Below are 13,127 nucleotides of genomic sequence, written 5' to 3'. Positions count from 1 at the left end.
TTGATAATCGCATTCTCGATTAATCACTTCATCATCTAGCTCTAGAATTAAGTTTTTTCGTTTTCCAGTTTATAGAATTTCAGATCATGTTGGATGATCTTTTGTTGCCATCACGCAGAGTCGTGCGTGTACAATTTAGGGATCTAAATTTTAATCCGACCGGCTATATAATTCATGTAAAATTAACGGGTGAACATGTGTAATTAGTCCATCCGACATGTAATTACCTCGAGATAAAGCTCGTGCGGAAAGCTATGAAAACTGGACACCGCGTTTACTAATTACTTCGTAGGGAGTTCGTGGGCGAGAGCATTGTCTCGTTTTGTCGGCTATAAAAACGTCACGAAGCGACTAAAATACAGCATTCTATTTTCGCGTAACTAGACAAACACAATGTCCTACTGATCTCGATTTTTCACAGCTTATTTTCTCTGTTCTTTTCAATGTAAATATTAAAATTATTTGATATACATATTCGTTTACTACTTTCTCTAGCGAAGAGTTAATTAAGAATGAAATGAATATGTTCAGTTCTTTCAACATTCTATAGGCGATTCATTCGATATTTAATATTTACGATTCGAAAAATTGCTTCACGCGGACGAATTTTTTTTTTGTTCTTTTAATATAAGTTTAATATAAGTTACTCAGTCCACATTAAACAGATAGTCAAAAGTTTACATTAAAATTTAGAGACCGTTTTCAATTTTAGAAAAAGATTTAGTTCTTTCGTTTAGTGTAAATGAAGGGATACTATAGCATACGGATTTTGTAACTATAATAAAGTGATTTACATAGGCGAAACCACAAAAGTTAAATTGTGATGCAGATATATTGCAATGATGTAACATATACTTGTGTACTTATGAGCGCTGCAATCTTCTTCGAGTCACGGTCGGATTACAGCGGGAATTATGAGCACACGCTTATCTGAGATTTTATGGCCGCGGTTTACTACGAAAGCAGATCGAGATACCTTTATGGCATTGACAAACCTCATAAAACGTGCATTTATGCGACATACGCAAAACATAAAAATTTGCATATGCATTTTACTACGTCCCTTCGCGTATTCAAGATGTGTTACAATTACATAGAACTTAATACGAAAATAAATTATAAATAAATGACGCTTGCACGCCTGTTCTAAGGGTGCGTCCGTTTTCCGCAAAATTTATTTCGTCGTTTCAATGAACACGTCACCTACAAAATGAATACACGCCTAATGCCTTTATAAGTAATTCATATAAAAATAGAACATCTTGAGAAGGCCAATATTTTAAACAACATGCTTTATTTTGGATTCGAAACTTTTATCATTGATTTCTGTACGTTTCATTGTGCCTTTTTAAAATAAAATTTGCATGAATCTGGCGATGAAGCCATGAGGCTCAAAGGGTTAAGGACATTTGCAATCCCGGCTGCAGGCTGCAGTCATCTCCGATGATAACAGCCTTTGAAAGATGCAGCTTCGAAGAAGGGTACTTTCAAAGAGGACCAAGCTTTTTCGGGCTCCCGCCCTTGCTCGGATCTTCTCGCAGGGGGAGGAAAGGAGGGCTATAGACTACGGTGATTGCCGCAGTCCAATTAAGGTGGCGCCCGCCACTTGGCGATGAGTCGAGTGACGCGAGGGAATAAAGCCCGTAGGAAGGAAAGGACGCGGGGGAGTGGTTAGGAGAGAAGAGAGTGGACTCGGAGAGGCGAAAGAGTGAATCGAGTCTTCCATGTCCTCTTTTTCTCCTTCGCGGCCGAATCAGGCGTTGCCAGGCGACAGGAGCACCGCTGTCGTCGTCGACCCTCGAAGATGTTACGCAGGGCGCACGCAAAGAGAACGAACTTTTGACCTTTCGAGGGCCTCGCCTCACTTGAACCGTTGCGTCGTGGTGAACTCTACGAAGCACCCTTGGAGTCGACCCCCCGGTCTCTTTCCTTCTCTGCGCGAGGAAGGGTTGATGGCGTGTGCCGATTGCAAATCTTTCTCAATCGAACTTGACAGTACTTGCATTCTGCGTTTACTGCTAAATAAGGTCATTTGACTCTGAACTAACAATAAGTCTATGTCAAAAAATACTGATTATCCTAACTATATATTATAGCGAAATTATTTAAGGAAAATATCTCTTGCATGCAGAAGAGTTTAATTTTTTCTACTTTTTAGAAAGAGCAAATATGGACCGTATATGCTTCGTTTTATACACATATGTAAAATTATTTGTGACATTTTCGAGCAATGTTCATGCTCTGCAAGCCAACGAGTGTTTTTATTTCAGGAAATTTTACCTGTTCCTTAGCGTTTTACGATATATGTACAGAAGTATCAAAGTGTTCTCTTTATCAAAAATGTATGCGCCGTTTTTAGTAGTCATTAAAGTGCGATATTCTAATCCTCATCTAATTTTGTATGCTCTCTACCATCCTCTTTCTCCTTCTCTGCCCTTTTTCTATTTTCCATTCACAACAGCCTTCGCTCGACAGCCGTAGCGTTATCCGGAAACTTTATACCCACATCCGCGTCTTTCATCCCTCTGGCCTCACACGCACATGCATGTGTCACCGGACGAGCGGAATACCCGCTCCGGGGATACGCTCGCCGGCGTTGTTCCCCTCGCCCTTGGCTCCTTTTTGTCTTTTTTTTTCTTGCCAACAGCAATGTTCTTTATTCCGTCACCCTGTCTTCCTCGTTCACCGTTCATCTCCTCGGCTAGCTCCACTCCGCCATTGTTTCGCCCGCACACCCGATGGACACGCGTCGGTGTGCGTTTCCGTGCCATCCCTCCTCTACACTTTCCTCGCTTCTCTCTTCTTCTTTTTTTTCTACTCTTTTTCTACTTTACGAGGACGTATTTCCTGCGTCGAGCGTACAGGGCGTCTCAACGTATAACCTTTATGGGGTTTCCTGAAATTAAACGGATCCCTTGTCGGGACCCGTGCGCCGGGAAGTTTCGCCGAAGAGCGAGCGACGCCAATCATCTTGAAAGCTGACGCCGTAAAATGTGTTTCGGTTTCTCATTTTTAACGGCGCACTGATTACTATTGGTCATTCATATAGCTTCTTTAAGGTTGTACGCGACAGCACAGTGTCTAATGAGTAGGAGTAAAGAGTGCAAAGAGCAAATATGATTTTCGAGGAAGTGATATTATTATAACGAAATATAATATGCGAATTCTTCTTATAACTTATCATATTTTTTTTATCAAACTACTTTTTTGCATATTCTGCTTTTCAACCTTTGGAATGGTAATTTTTATTTTGTTTTGTTTCCTACAAATACGTGTAAAACGCATGCATAAATAAAACTGCACCATGGAGCTAAAGAAGAAAGCAATTGAGTAGAGCAACATTACGTTTAAACATAGAGTTCTCCTGCAATGTGTTTCTTTTCCTAGCAAAAATTTAATCTGACATCAACCTTTAAATTCTCGATGACATATTCTTGATGAAGTTTGAAATAAACTTGTCCGTTAATCTTCCTTTTCTATATTTAAAAAAGTTTATTGGCGTTCGAGAAAGGCGTCGAGAAAGCGAATGTAACCCAATAAATTCTATCAATACGTATAACTGAACATGTTTTCCGATCATTATTGAGGAAAAGAGATTTTTCCCTTGAAAAGCAAACGTGTTATATACTGAAAAGACATAGACGACGCGGAAGATAATGACAGCAGAAATACAGTATATAAATAAATGCATCTTCTCGGAGTACGACGACATCTAATTCCGCGATGCAACGACAGAAAAATTCTTGTGAAAATTGTCGAGGAAATTCTTCTCAAAGGCGCGAAGAAGTTCTAGGATTTGAGAAATTATTACTCTCTGTCTCTTTTCCTCTCTGTCTCTCTCATTTTTCCGTCTCTTCCTATTGCTCTCAGTAACTGATCATATCTCCCGTCTTTGAAGTAAGTTTGTTCGTTCTTTTTTCTCCTTTCATAACTATATTAAAAGCTGCGCCGTACCGAGTGGCGAAAGGCACCCTTGCCTCGCTTATATCCGATGCCGTTTGTTCGGCATCATTACGGGAGGATGGGAAGAACGGAAGGATTGTCCTATTATCAAGTGGATGCTTGAAGTAGAAGAGGATTTGCTTTTCGAGGGTCCTGCGAATCTTTAGCAAAAAATTTTGCAGATCGAACATATCGATTCCGAAAATGTGGCTACATTATTCGGATAATAATTGATAAACTTCAAAAGGAGTAGAAGCAAATTTCTCTCTCTCTCTCTCTCTCTTTCTCTAAATTGTACATTTATGATGATTACTATATTAATTATTCGTAAATTAATCATGTAATACATTATATATTTTTCGCGTTGTGCTCTTTGTTTAGTATAAAATTGTATTAGTCACACATTTCAATAATTTACGATCAAACAATCTAATTTGAGACATGAACAATCGATCCATCTTAACACGAAACACAATTGTTCAATTCTAAATCGTACTCACTATAGCCTATAGCTCACTCTCAGGATATATTTGGGACGAGAATTAGATAACCACATTTAACGTCAAACCCTGAAGATGAGAATACGAGCTATCAAATACGGCGAGTACAAGTACACTTAAGAAATTGTCTAGAGAATATTCCGAGTGTAGTACGCCGGTAATTCGATATCTACGGTACGGGACGGAATTGCAGCGGCCGCCGCAATGAATGGATATCGAGCGATCGAGCCGAGCGACGTACTTTGCGATGCTTGCGCAATCGAGATAAAACCGGGCTACGTTCCCGTAGCGGAGCATTCTCGCCGTTCCGCGATTAGCGTGCGAGAGACGCGAGGAGCGGAGGAAAATCGTGAGGGGGATTCGCGGCGCAAGGAGAAACGAGGAACGACAGGATTTCGAGCGGATAGCTAGCTCTCTCTCTCTCTCTCTTCCCCCCCTCTCTCTCTCCGGTCAATTATGCAATGCCGAATATCGACTATCTGCCAGGAGCAGAGGCAGCGAGTACGCGAAGGGTGTACGATGACTGGCCCGACGATAATTGGATCTCATGAATAAAGAGTTGGCCGGGAAAATCCGCTTTTGGTACGACGAACGACGTGTATATTTTTGCAACGTACAAAATACCTATTATATCGAACGAGAGCACTCTGCTTCGACTCGCGGTTACATTTTGAAGCCGCGAAACGTAATCGTCGAGAGACCAGTCCTGACCTACTTCGACCTCGGGGAAACTCTAAGGTCTGGATTATGAAAGTATTTCCTTCCAACGAGAGGATGGACTTATTGGCTCTCAGCTTAAAGGAAGAAAATATAAGGTTTTACTTCAACGGATAATAAGTCCAGTACCTCGGGCCTATATTTTTTTATCTAAAATTCATAATGTATGTACAGAAGTTTTTCTAGCTTCTAATTTTATTGCTCTATTCGCGGATATCTTCGCGAAGTACAGCCGTTTTCACTGTTTGGAGCACGCATTTGCCTTCCAAACTTACGAAAGACTCGACCCAGGAGCGAATCCTGGAAGCGTTCCTCCAGGAACTCGACACCATGCTTTGATCTCGTCTGCGAACTGAGAGAACTCACTCTGAGAGTTCCGGGAACTTTTGACCTCGTTCCTCCGGCGAAGTGCGGGGTGGTCGCTATTTCGAGACGCCTTACATTGTACCTTGCCCCGCTTTTATAGGGTACCGCGCGAAATTTGGACCGCTAATCGGCTCTCCCGATAGCTTCCACGAAACTCCCGATGGCTTCCATCCTCCGGCCGGTGCTCTATTTCCGGCACTAATGACGGAATAACCGTCGCGGCGGGGACGCTCTCATAATTGCCAGCGTTACAGGCCGGCCGGTTTAATTGACGTGCCCGGCTCTTCTAATGATACCGCAGTACCTACTTTTCAGGGCATATTTACGACAGTCTTGCGTGGAACAGTGTGTGGATTTAGGGAAACACGAGGATTTAAGGTCACGCGATCCGCGCTTTATTAATTAATATATACTACACGGTTGCAACACTCGTTTTCGAAGTCTTACAGCGTCTTTTCCCAGAGGAACTTGTTAACGATAACTAGACGCTGTCAATCGCAAATGTTAACGTTTTGTAATGTCAGCGTTGGAACGATGGCGAATAATTAGAGGGCCGCTTTCACGAGAGAAAATCAGAAACAGACATTATACGAACATTATACCCAACAATCTGAATAATGTTGCAAGATCGTAAACTCTTAAATTGCTGTTTCAGCCAAAGTTATAAAATTTAGATTCGATTTCTTGCTCGTATTTCTGATGTGAAATAATAAAAGTTTGAGATATTGAAACGCGGTTTAGATTAGTTCTCTGTACAGTTTATCTTATACTTCACTCATTATTTATCTATATTCTTGAGTTCTAACCTTTTATAGAGTTGTAGAGAAAGAAGTATAGGATTTTCAATTGTCCGAACTTGTACAGCCGTATGCACGTGTCTGTTCAAAAAGCGGCATTAGTATTCGAGATGCGACCCGTAGGGTCGCTTTAAACGTCTTTCAGAAAATGGAGTAATTCCGAGGGAGGTGGAATACGGTGATGCAGCGGGGAGAGATCGAGAGGGGTTTGAGAGTCGCGAAGGGTTGCGAGTGAGGCAGTTTGAGCCGGAAGTCGTAAAATGGCACAATGCAGCATCATAACGTCCGACCCTCTCCGCGTATATCGCCTCGCCGTCATCCCTCGCGCACAGGTACGCAACACAATGCGGGCGTGTTGCTGCTTAAAGTCGTTCCTCGCGTCGCTACGTTCATAGTTTCGGTATTGATCTACGTCGCGCAAAGTGAATGTCGTAACGTAACGATGGCATCCCGAGTTCCTGTCAGAATTTTAATCATCGGCATACCCCGGCTCGTCTACGACAAATATATGCGCCCTATAAAAAGGGATAATATCTCTGGCACGAAATTCTCAATTCGAAAATTAGATATATTGATGATAGAAAAGTATTTTGGTTTCAAATTTGTCGCGTGATAAAATTGGTTTACGTCGTTTACGATATCGATATACGAGCTCGAAACTTGATGTAAATTATCTTTGTAATTTTAGGATTTTAGGACAAGAAAATAATATTGTTTCAACGTAGCTCCGCTCCGCTTTTGTTCTTGTGTTATTATAATTTGACGACAATATATAATAGATATTTGTACTTTAATCACGCAGGACGTTCAAGCTCGAATTACGTATCTTCTACAAATGAAACAAAATTGTAACATTCAGTTTTTTGGATTGCAACAAAGCATACTTAAAATATCGACGAAACCTCGGAAAGATCTGACACGGCGAAACCAGTTTACGGCGCCTCATAATTACCCTGGCATTCGATTATTATAATCGCTGAAATTACTGACGAGGCTAAACGCCGTAGTTCGAAAAATCATTTTTCTAAGTAACGAATCATCATTTCATTGGCGAACAGGTCATTATCCCTAGCGTCAGTCATGGCCAGGCCGCCGCGCCAATTAGGAGTTAGAAACTTGCCTCCAACATAAGAGAGTAGAAACTATTGCCGGCCATATATGTTCACCCTGAGACTAGAACTGTAACAGAATACCCGAATCCGAGGCGTTGCTCGGGTTTTACACGCTGCCGGTTATCGCCGGCAAGGTCGAAAAGTTTTCCGATGGCATCGAAAAGTCCCTTCGTAACGAAACGTCGTTTAACTTCTCGCGCTTCGAGCGTAAAAGAGGAATATGTACCCGTCTGTATGAGTTGCAACACGTATACACGCTCACACATAGAAAACGGAATACCCGCATTGGACGACGTTACACAGACTTCAACTAGCTTTACGACTTACGTACTACGCGTCAGCTTCCATGTTCCACGTTCCACGTTATATATAATATATATGTATGGTGTTATACCCTCGTAACTTTATCCGAGTGTGTCGGCTGCACAGTCGAAACTTCCATGCGGAGATACCAGCAACTGTGGGGTGGAAAAGGGATAGAAAGGGATAAACGGGAACACGGGAGCGAAGACGAGAAACAAGGATGAAGGGTGAGCGAGTAGTCAGTAGATTAAACGAAGAGAGAGCGAGAAGAAAGGAAGTGAAAACACGAGATGAGAAAAGCAAAGCGGATTAAAGACGGAATGATAGAGAATTGGCGAAAATGAAGAAACTGAGAAGGCTGAATCATTTTCGTCAAAAACCATAACGCAATAGGATGCTATATAAAGTTTAATGCATGTGTGTGTGAAACTTATCAAACCCCTCATTCATTATTATATTCGTTACAATTGCAAAAGCATTACGACTTACTCTTTAGTTATTAATTTTTTAATATTACATTATTAAATATATAAAAAATTATAACATCATACCATATTTCATAATATTTTGAATAACGGTTTCTGACGATTAATTTAGTGTTAAATATAATTACTCGATTCCGATTTCATTAATATGTGCAGACAAGTCACTAAAACGTTGAGACGAGAAGATAGCGAAATAATACCAATTTCTACTGGAGAGATCATTATTATATCGCTATTAATATTACCGGTATCATTATGACGTGCTGTGCAGTCAGTCGATCCGCTGGGATATTGCCGCTGTAGATTTCCATTTAAACGACGTCGCGGCATTTCCCGCATTTGTATTCCAAATCAGAGCAACGCGTGACGTGCGTATCAGCGTGACTCATTTCGATCAATTTGTACACGTCTGATCAAACTTTTTTTTTCGTACGGAAGCTTCATTATATGCGTCAGCTCGTTGCAATCTCTGGAGATCGTAAAAAAAAAAGAAATGGAGGCTGGATATTGCGCGAGGATTTATTTCGAGAACTACTTGTAGTCAGAAGTGATTTTTTCAGCGATTCACATACATTTCTTTTACTAATCCATCGACACGATCGATAGTCTTTCCACGTCACGTCTAAATAATTTACATCAAAAACGATAACACAATAGGGCACAATATAAAGTTTAATGCATGTGAAACTTATCGAACCTCTCATTCATTATTATATATTCTTTACGACAATTGTTTTTCGTTCATTCGATTGGTTCGGTGGGTTAGCATTAAGAATTTCAAATAAATTGTTGAACTCCTTCCTGGGCGCAAGTAAAACGCACTGTTTATCGTCTTTCTGTGAAAAATGGCATTGACAGCGACTGCGATCGTGTGAAGTAACGAGTTTAACGCAGGGATTAGCGACGTTGTAATTGAGAAATCGGATTATCCCCTTTATCTTTATAGACAAATTATTTCGCTCTCTGATGTAGCGCTCGTTTGACGTCCTAAACGTGATGCGTTGCGTTTTTTTTATCTTCCTCCCTCTTTCTCTCTTTCACCTTTTTTTTCTGTCAATACCGTAACATCGCTCTCTACGCGACGTTCTTATCGCGACATACGCGGCGCTATTGATCTCCCCTGGGTACTCCTGGTAAAAAGGACATAATCGACAATCCGCGCTCGTCCGTAACCCTCGGTACGCGCTCGGGTACTCCCTCGGGGATGTCTTTGAGGGAAGAAAAGGAACGAGCGGTAACCTATCAGGAGCTCATACACGCGGAAGGTACGTCGGAACGCCGGGAAAGCGCAGGCTCCGGCGGACCGCAAGGGATTACAGGACGCACGAGAGGGAAGAAGAGAAGTGAGAAGAGTGGCAGAAGGGGGAGAAGGGTTAACGCACAGACAGGGGGATGGAAAAGCTATAGCGGAGCGTATTGCGCGGGGAGGTGACCACTGGTGACCGCTGATGCGAAAATCATACACCACCCTGCGGCTCTGCTATTAACGTTACATCGCACGGAAAGCCCTGGCGTGCGCGGCGCTTTAAATACTTAAATTTATGGCCTTGTAAGAGGAAGACTGGCGCCGTCGATGCTGCACGAGTTTGTAACATATTGCGCGAAATAGCAGTCCCATAATTCCTTTATTCATTCTGTGAAATATGTTCTTTAGACTTTAAAGATTTTAAAACCTCCTAGATTTGAAGAATTGTATTAATAAATTAATAAGACACTTAAATAATATAATAATTATTTAATTATTGTATTTTATTTATAATTTTTTACGTATAATGAGGATTAGAAATATACTGCTCGAATTCCAGATCTTTGCGTTTTCTTAGGAAATGATAACATAAAAGTTATTGTTTAAGAGCTTCCATCTTATTTAAATCAAAAGAAATTGTAATAATCTTTACTGTTAGTTTTATTGATTGCGCGGATCAAATGTGCGGACTAAAATGCTGTAAACAGGATATTATTGAGCTGGAATAACCTCGTATGCGGATGCGCCGCATTTGATGTCATTGATATTAATCAGCGTGATTATTAATTACCCATTAATATTTCAACACCCTAATGCTCTTCTACCATCATGTTCGCCGCATCCCCGCTTTTTTTCCACTCGCTTCTGTCGCATTTTTTTAAGCTCATCGTCTTATCCCTCGACAAAGTAATATAGGACAATATACAGTCTAGTTGTACCCAGTTTATTTATATTTGCAACAATGTCACCTATATATTTTTTTCAATAGACTCTTTTAAGATGCAGACCATAAAAATACCAGAAACAGAGTAAAGCTGCACGCTACAACAATCGTCTTTTCGCAATCTGTTACAGACAATGTTTAATGACTTTAATACAATTATTAAATTACTTAGTTATTAAGAGACTTCGCATTGGACATTTAATATTTTCTCGATACGACACCCTGCGTCTGTCGATCTCACATCTTCCGCGTCAGGTCGATTTTCCGCTGGGGTTTTTAAAAAACTTCTTTTTTTTTATTGATTGAACACGAGGGTCGTTGACGCGGCATGTACAGGATGTACTCGAGAGGAAACGGAATCTCCCCTTCGCGCCTGGTGCACGTCGAGCTCGCCGCCAACGGGTGGACAGTGCCGATGAACCTCCGCGGCACTTGCTATCCTGTGAAACGGGCGCGCTTTTCGGCGTCGGCTGGCGCTTCGGAGCGACGCGGCGCGAATCGACGCCGCGTCCCGGCGCGCATCCCGAGGGAACGCGCGCGAGCCCGATATTGCAGTCCCTACCGTTCGCAACACCTTGACCGATCTTCTGGCAGCCTGATACGGGAGTCCCGGATTTTCGGGCAAATCGGCAGTTTTTCTGCTGGGATGGCCCGGCGCACCCCTGTAGGACCTGTGCGTCACCTGTGCAGGTGGGTCTCCCACGGGAGACGCCCGTGCGGAACGTGCAGGGGAGCGGGAGAACGAGAAAGGGGTGAGCGGCCGTCGTTTTCCGCGGGAAAGAGGGGTTGCGAACGTCGTCGTCGGCTAAACGTGTCTCAATCGTCGACTGATTTCCTAATTTCGCGGGGGCGGCCGTCGACGAGTCGCGACGAGTCGCGACGCGACGCGATGCGACGTCGTCCCGGCTAGACCGAAGTGCGCCTCATGACGCAAGCACTTTCGACAATCCGCCGACGTCTAGGCGCAAACAGGAGGGCATGTCGGCGCCGAGGGTGCGCCTCAGCATCCTTGGACGTGTGGAGGAGAGGTGGCGGAACACCCTCTCCCAGCGGATGTGCCACGTGTTGGCAGCGACCGTGGATTCCGGTTCTCGTCTCGTCTCGTCTCGTCTCAGAACTCGGAAACAACCCTTCGATAATGTCGTATACGCGATAATGTCTCATGTACTCGTCGTGGGGCATGAGTCTTTCATACGTTTTTTGCGTGATTATACAGAAACCTGCTTGAACGAACGCGCGAATAAAATGATCGATCGCTTTGAACTCTGCTTTTAAAAGGGTTTGCGCTAGCGATACTTGACGATAATGTCAGGATGAGCTCCGTACAGAGTCTCGAGTCAAGACGTCGAAATAACACATCCGATGTCCGGAAGCACGTACTTCAGCACGTGGAGGGAGAGCCGTGGCTTATCCCGAATTAGGAAACTATGCGAGGACGAGGATCCTTCCTCCCACGGAAAAGCCGGCAGACGAATGACGAGAGGCGAGTGTGGGAAGGATAGAATCTCGTGGTGGGGCAAATTCGTTGGAGGTGCATAGAAAATGCCACGTGGAAAATGCGTAGTTGGGGAAACTATGAAAGCCCTTGTCCCAGGAGCGCAGGAGAGAGAGAGATTTTACTACTTCTAGGATCGCATTCGCACGTATACGACCGAAATTCTGATCTGGACCTATTTGTGTCAGTTAGTCAAGTAATGGAATATTACATTCCTTCCTCTTATTCTTTATATCATTTTATTTCACTCGATCTTTTATTCTTATCAAATTTTCAGAAATAATTACGACAAGAATAAATTTTCCTTCTTATTATTTTTATTTTACGTTGTCCAAGAAGTAAAGAAAAAAATCGCAGATTTTAATTATATGCCTCTGTAATTGTATCACCGTGCGAAAATAAATAATCTGATAAATCCTTAAGAAATATTAATGCGGCATAGATCTTTTTAAATAAATATTATAATTTATACATTATCTAAGAACAGAAAAAGATTCAGATATAAATTGTTTTTAGATATTGAACGTAATAAGATTAAATAAGAACTCAATGGAATAAAGGTATCGTTATATTTCATATAACGATACCTAATGGCTCCATTACAGTTATTAATATCAGACCAGCGCTGGCTAAATGACCAATCCCAAATGGACGAACGACCTTTCGGTTCGATCCATCCCGCGGGCAAGGCTCTCCCAGAGAACCTTCTCTCAATAGCATGACCTCCTAGTCACGAGGGAAATTCGCTCTCCCGGTGCCGAGAATTTTCTCGCCCGACAAAGACCTCGTTCCCCTCGATTTCCGGGATTGAGCTAGGTCAGGGAAAGCGAAAGCGCGCGGACTTTTCCTGCGCGCCTGCTTGCGGCCCACGTCCAGATCTGGCACGGAGACCGACGCGCGACGGTTTTCCACCCCGGCGAAAAACAGGCGGCTGCCGGCTGGACGCCGGCGTCCGTGCGCGGTTCCCGCAGGATTCCCGCTCGGGCCGGCCTCCTACTCGCGCGTTTGCTAGCCTGTTACATCGGTGCTTCAATTTTTCGTCAAAATTCCATTTTCGTGGAAAAACCACGATTTGCTCGATCGACAAAATGTCGATCACACGACTGATCCTGGTCAACACGGTTTCGCTCGCCGAACATTATTTGACAAATTCATTTATCCGGACACGCTAATAACAGCGCGATGACATATTTGGCGAGATAGACCGCAAAGGGGAAAGAA

General features: G+C 42.8%; 1 protein-coding gene and 1 pseudogene across 1 annotated transcript in view; one reads left to right on the top strand and one right to left on the bottom strand.

The window, feature by feature from the left end:
• Positions 1 to 13,127, bottom strand: part of Shn (zinc finger schnurri) — a 144,431-nt gene that overhangs the window by 119,211 nt on the left and 12,093 nt on the right. The window lies entirely within an intron of this gene.
• On the top strand, positions 11,390 to 12,464 carry LOC139785162 (uncharacterized; annotated as a pseudogene).

Source organism: Temnothorax nylanderi, unplaced genomic scaffold (assembly GCF_030848795.1).
Source record: "Temnothorax nylanderi isolate EJ_2023f unplaced genomic scaffold, tnyl_v1.0 TNYL_tig0001_pilon, whole genome shotgun sequence".
Taxonomy (NCBI): Eukaryota; Metazoa; Arthropoda; class Insecta; order Hymenoptera; family Formicidae; genus Temnothorax; species Temnothorax nylanderi.
The sequence above is the reverse complement of the archived record's forward strand: the minus strand, read 5'-3'. Positions and strand labels throughout refer to the sequence as shown.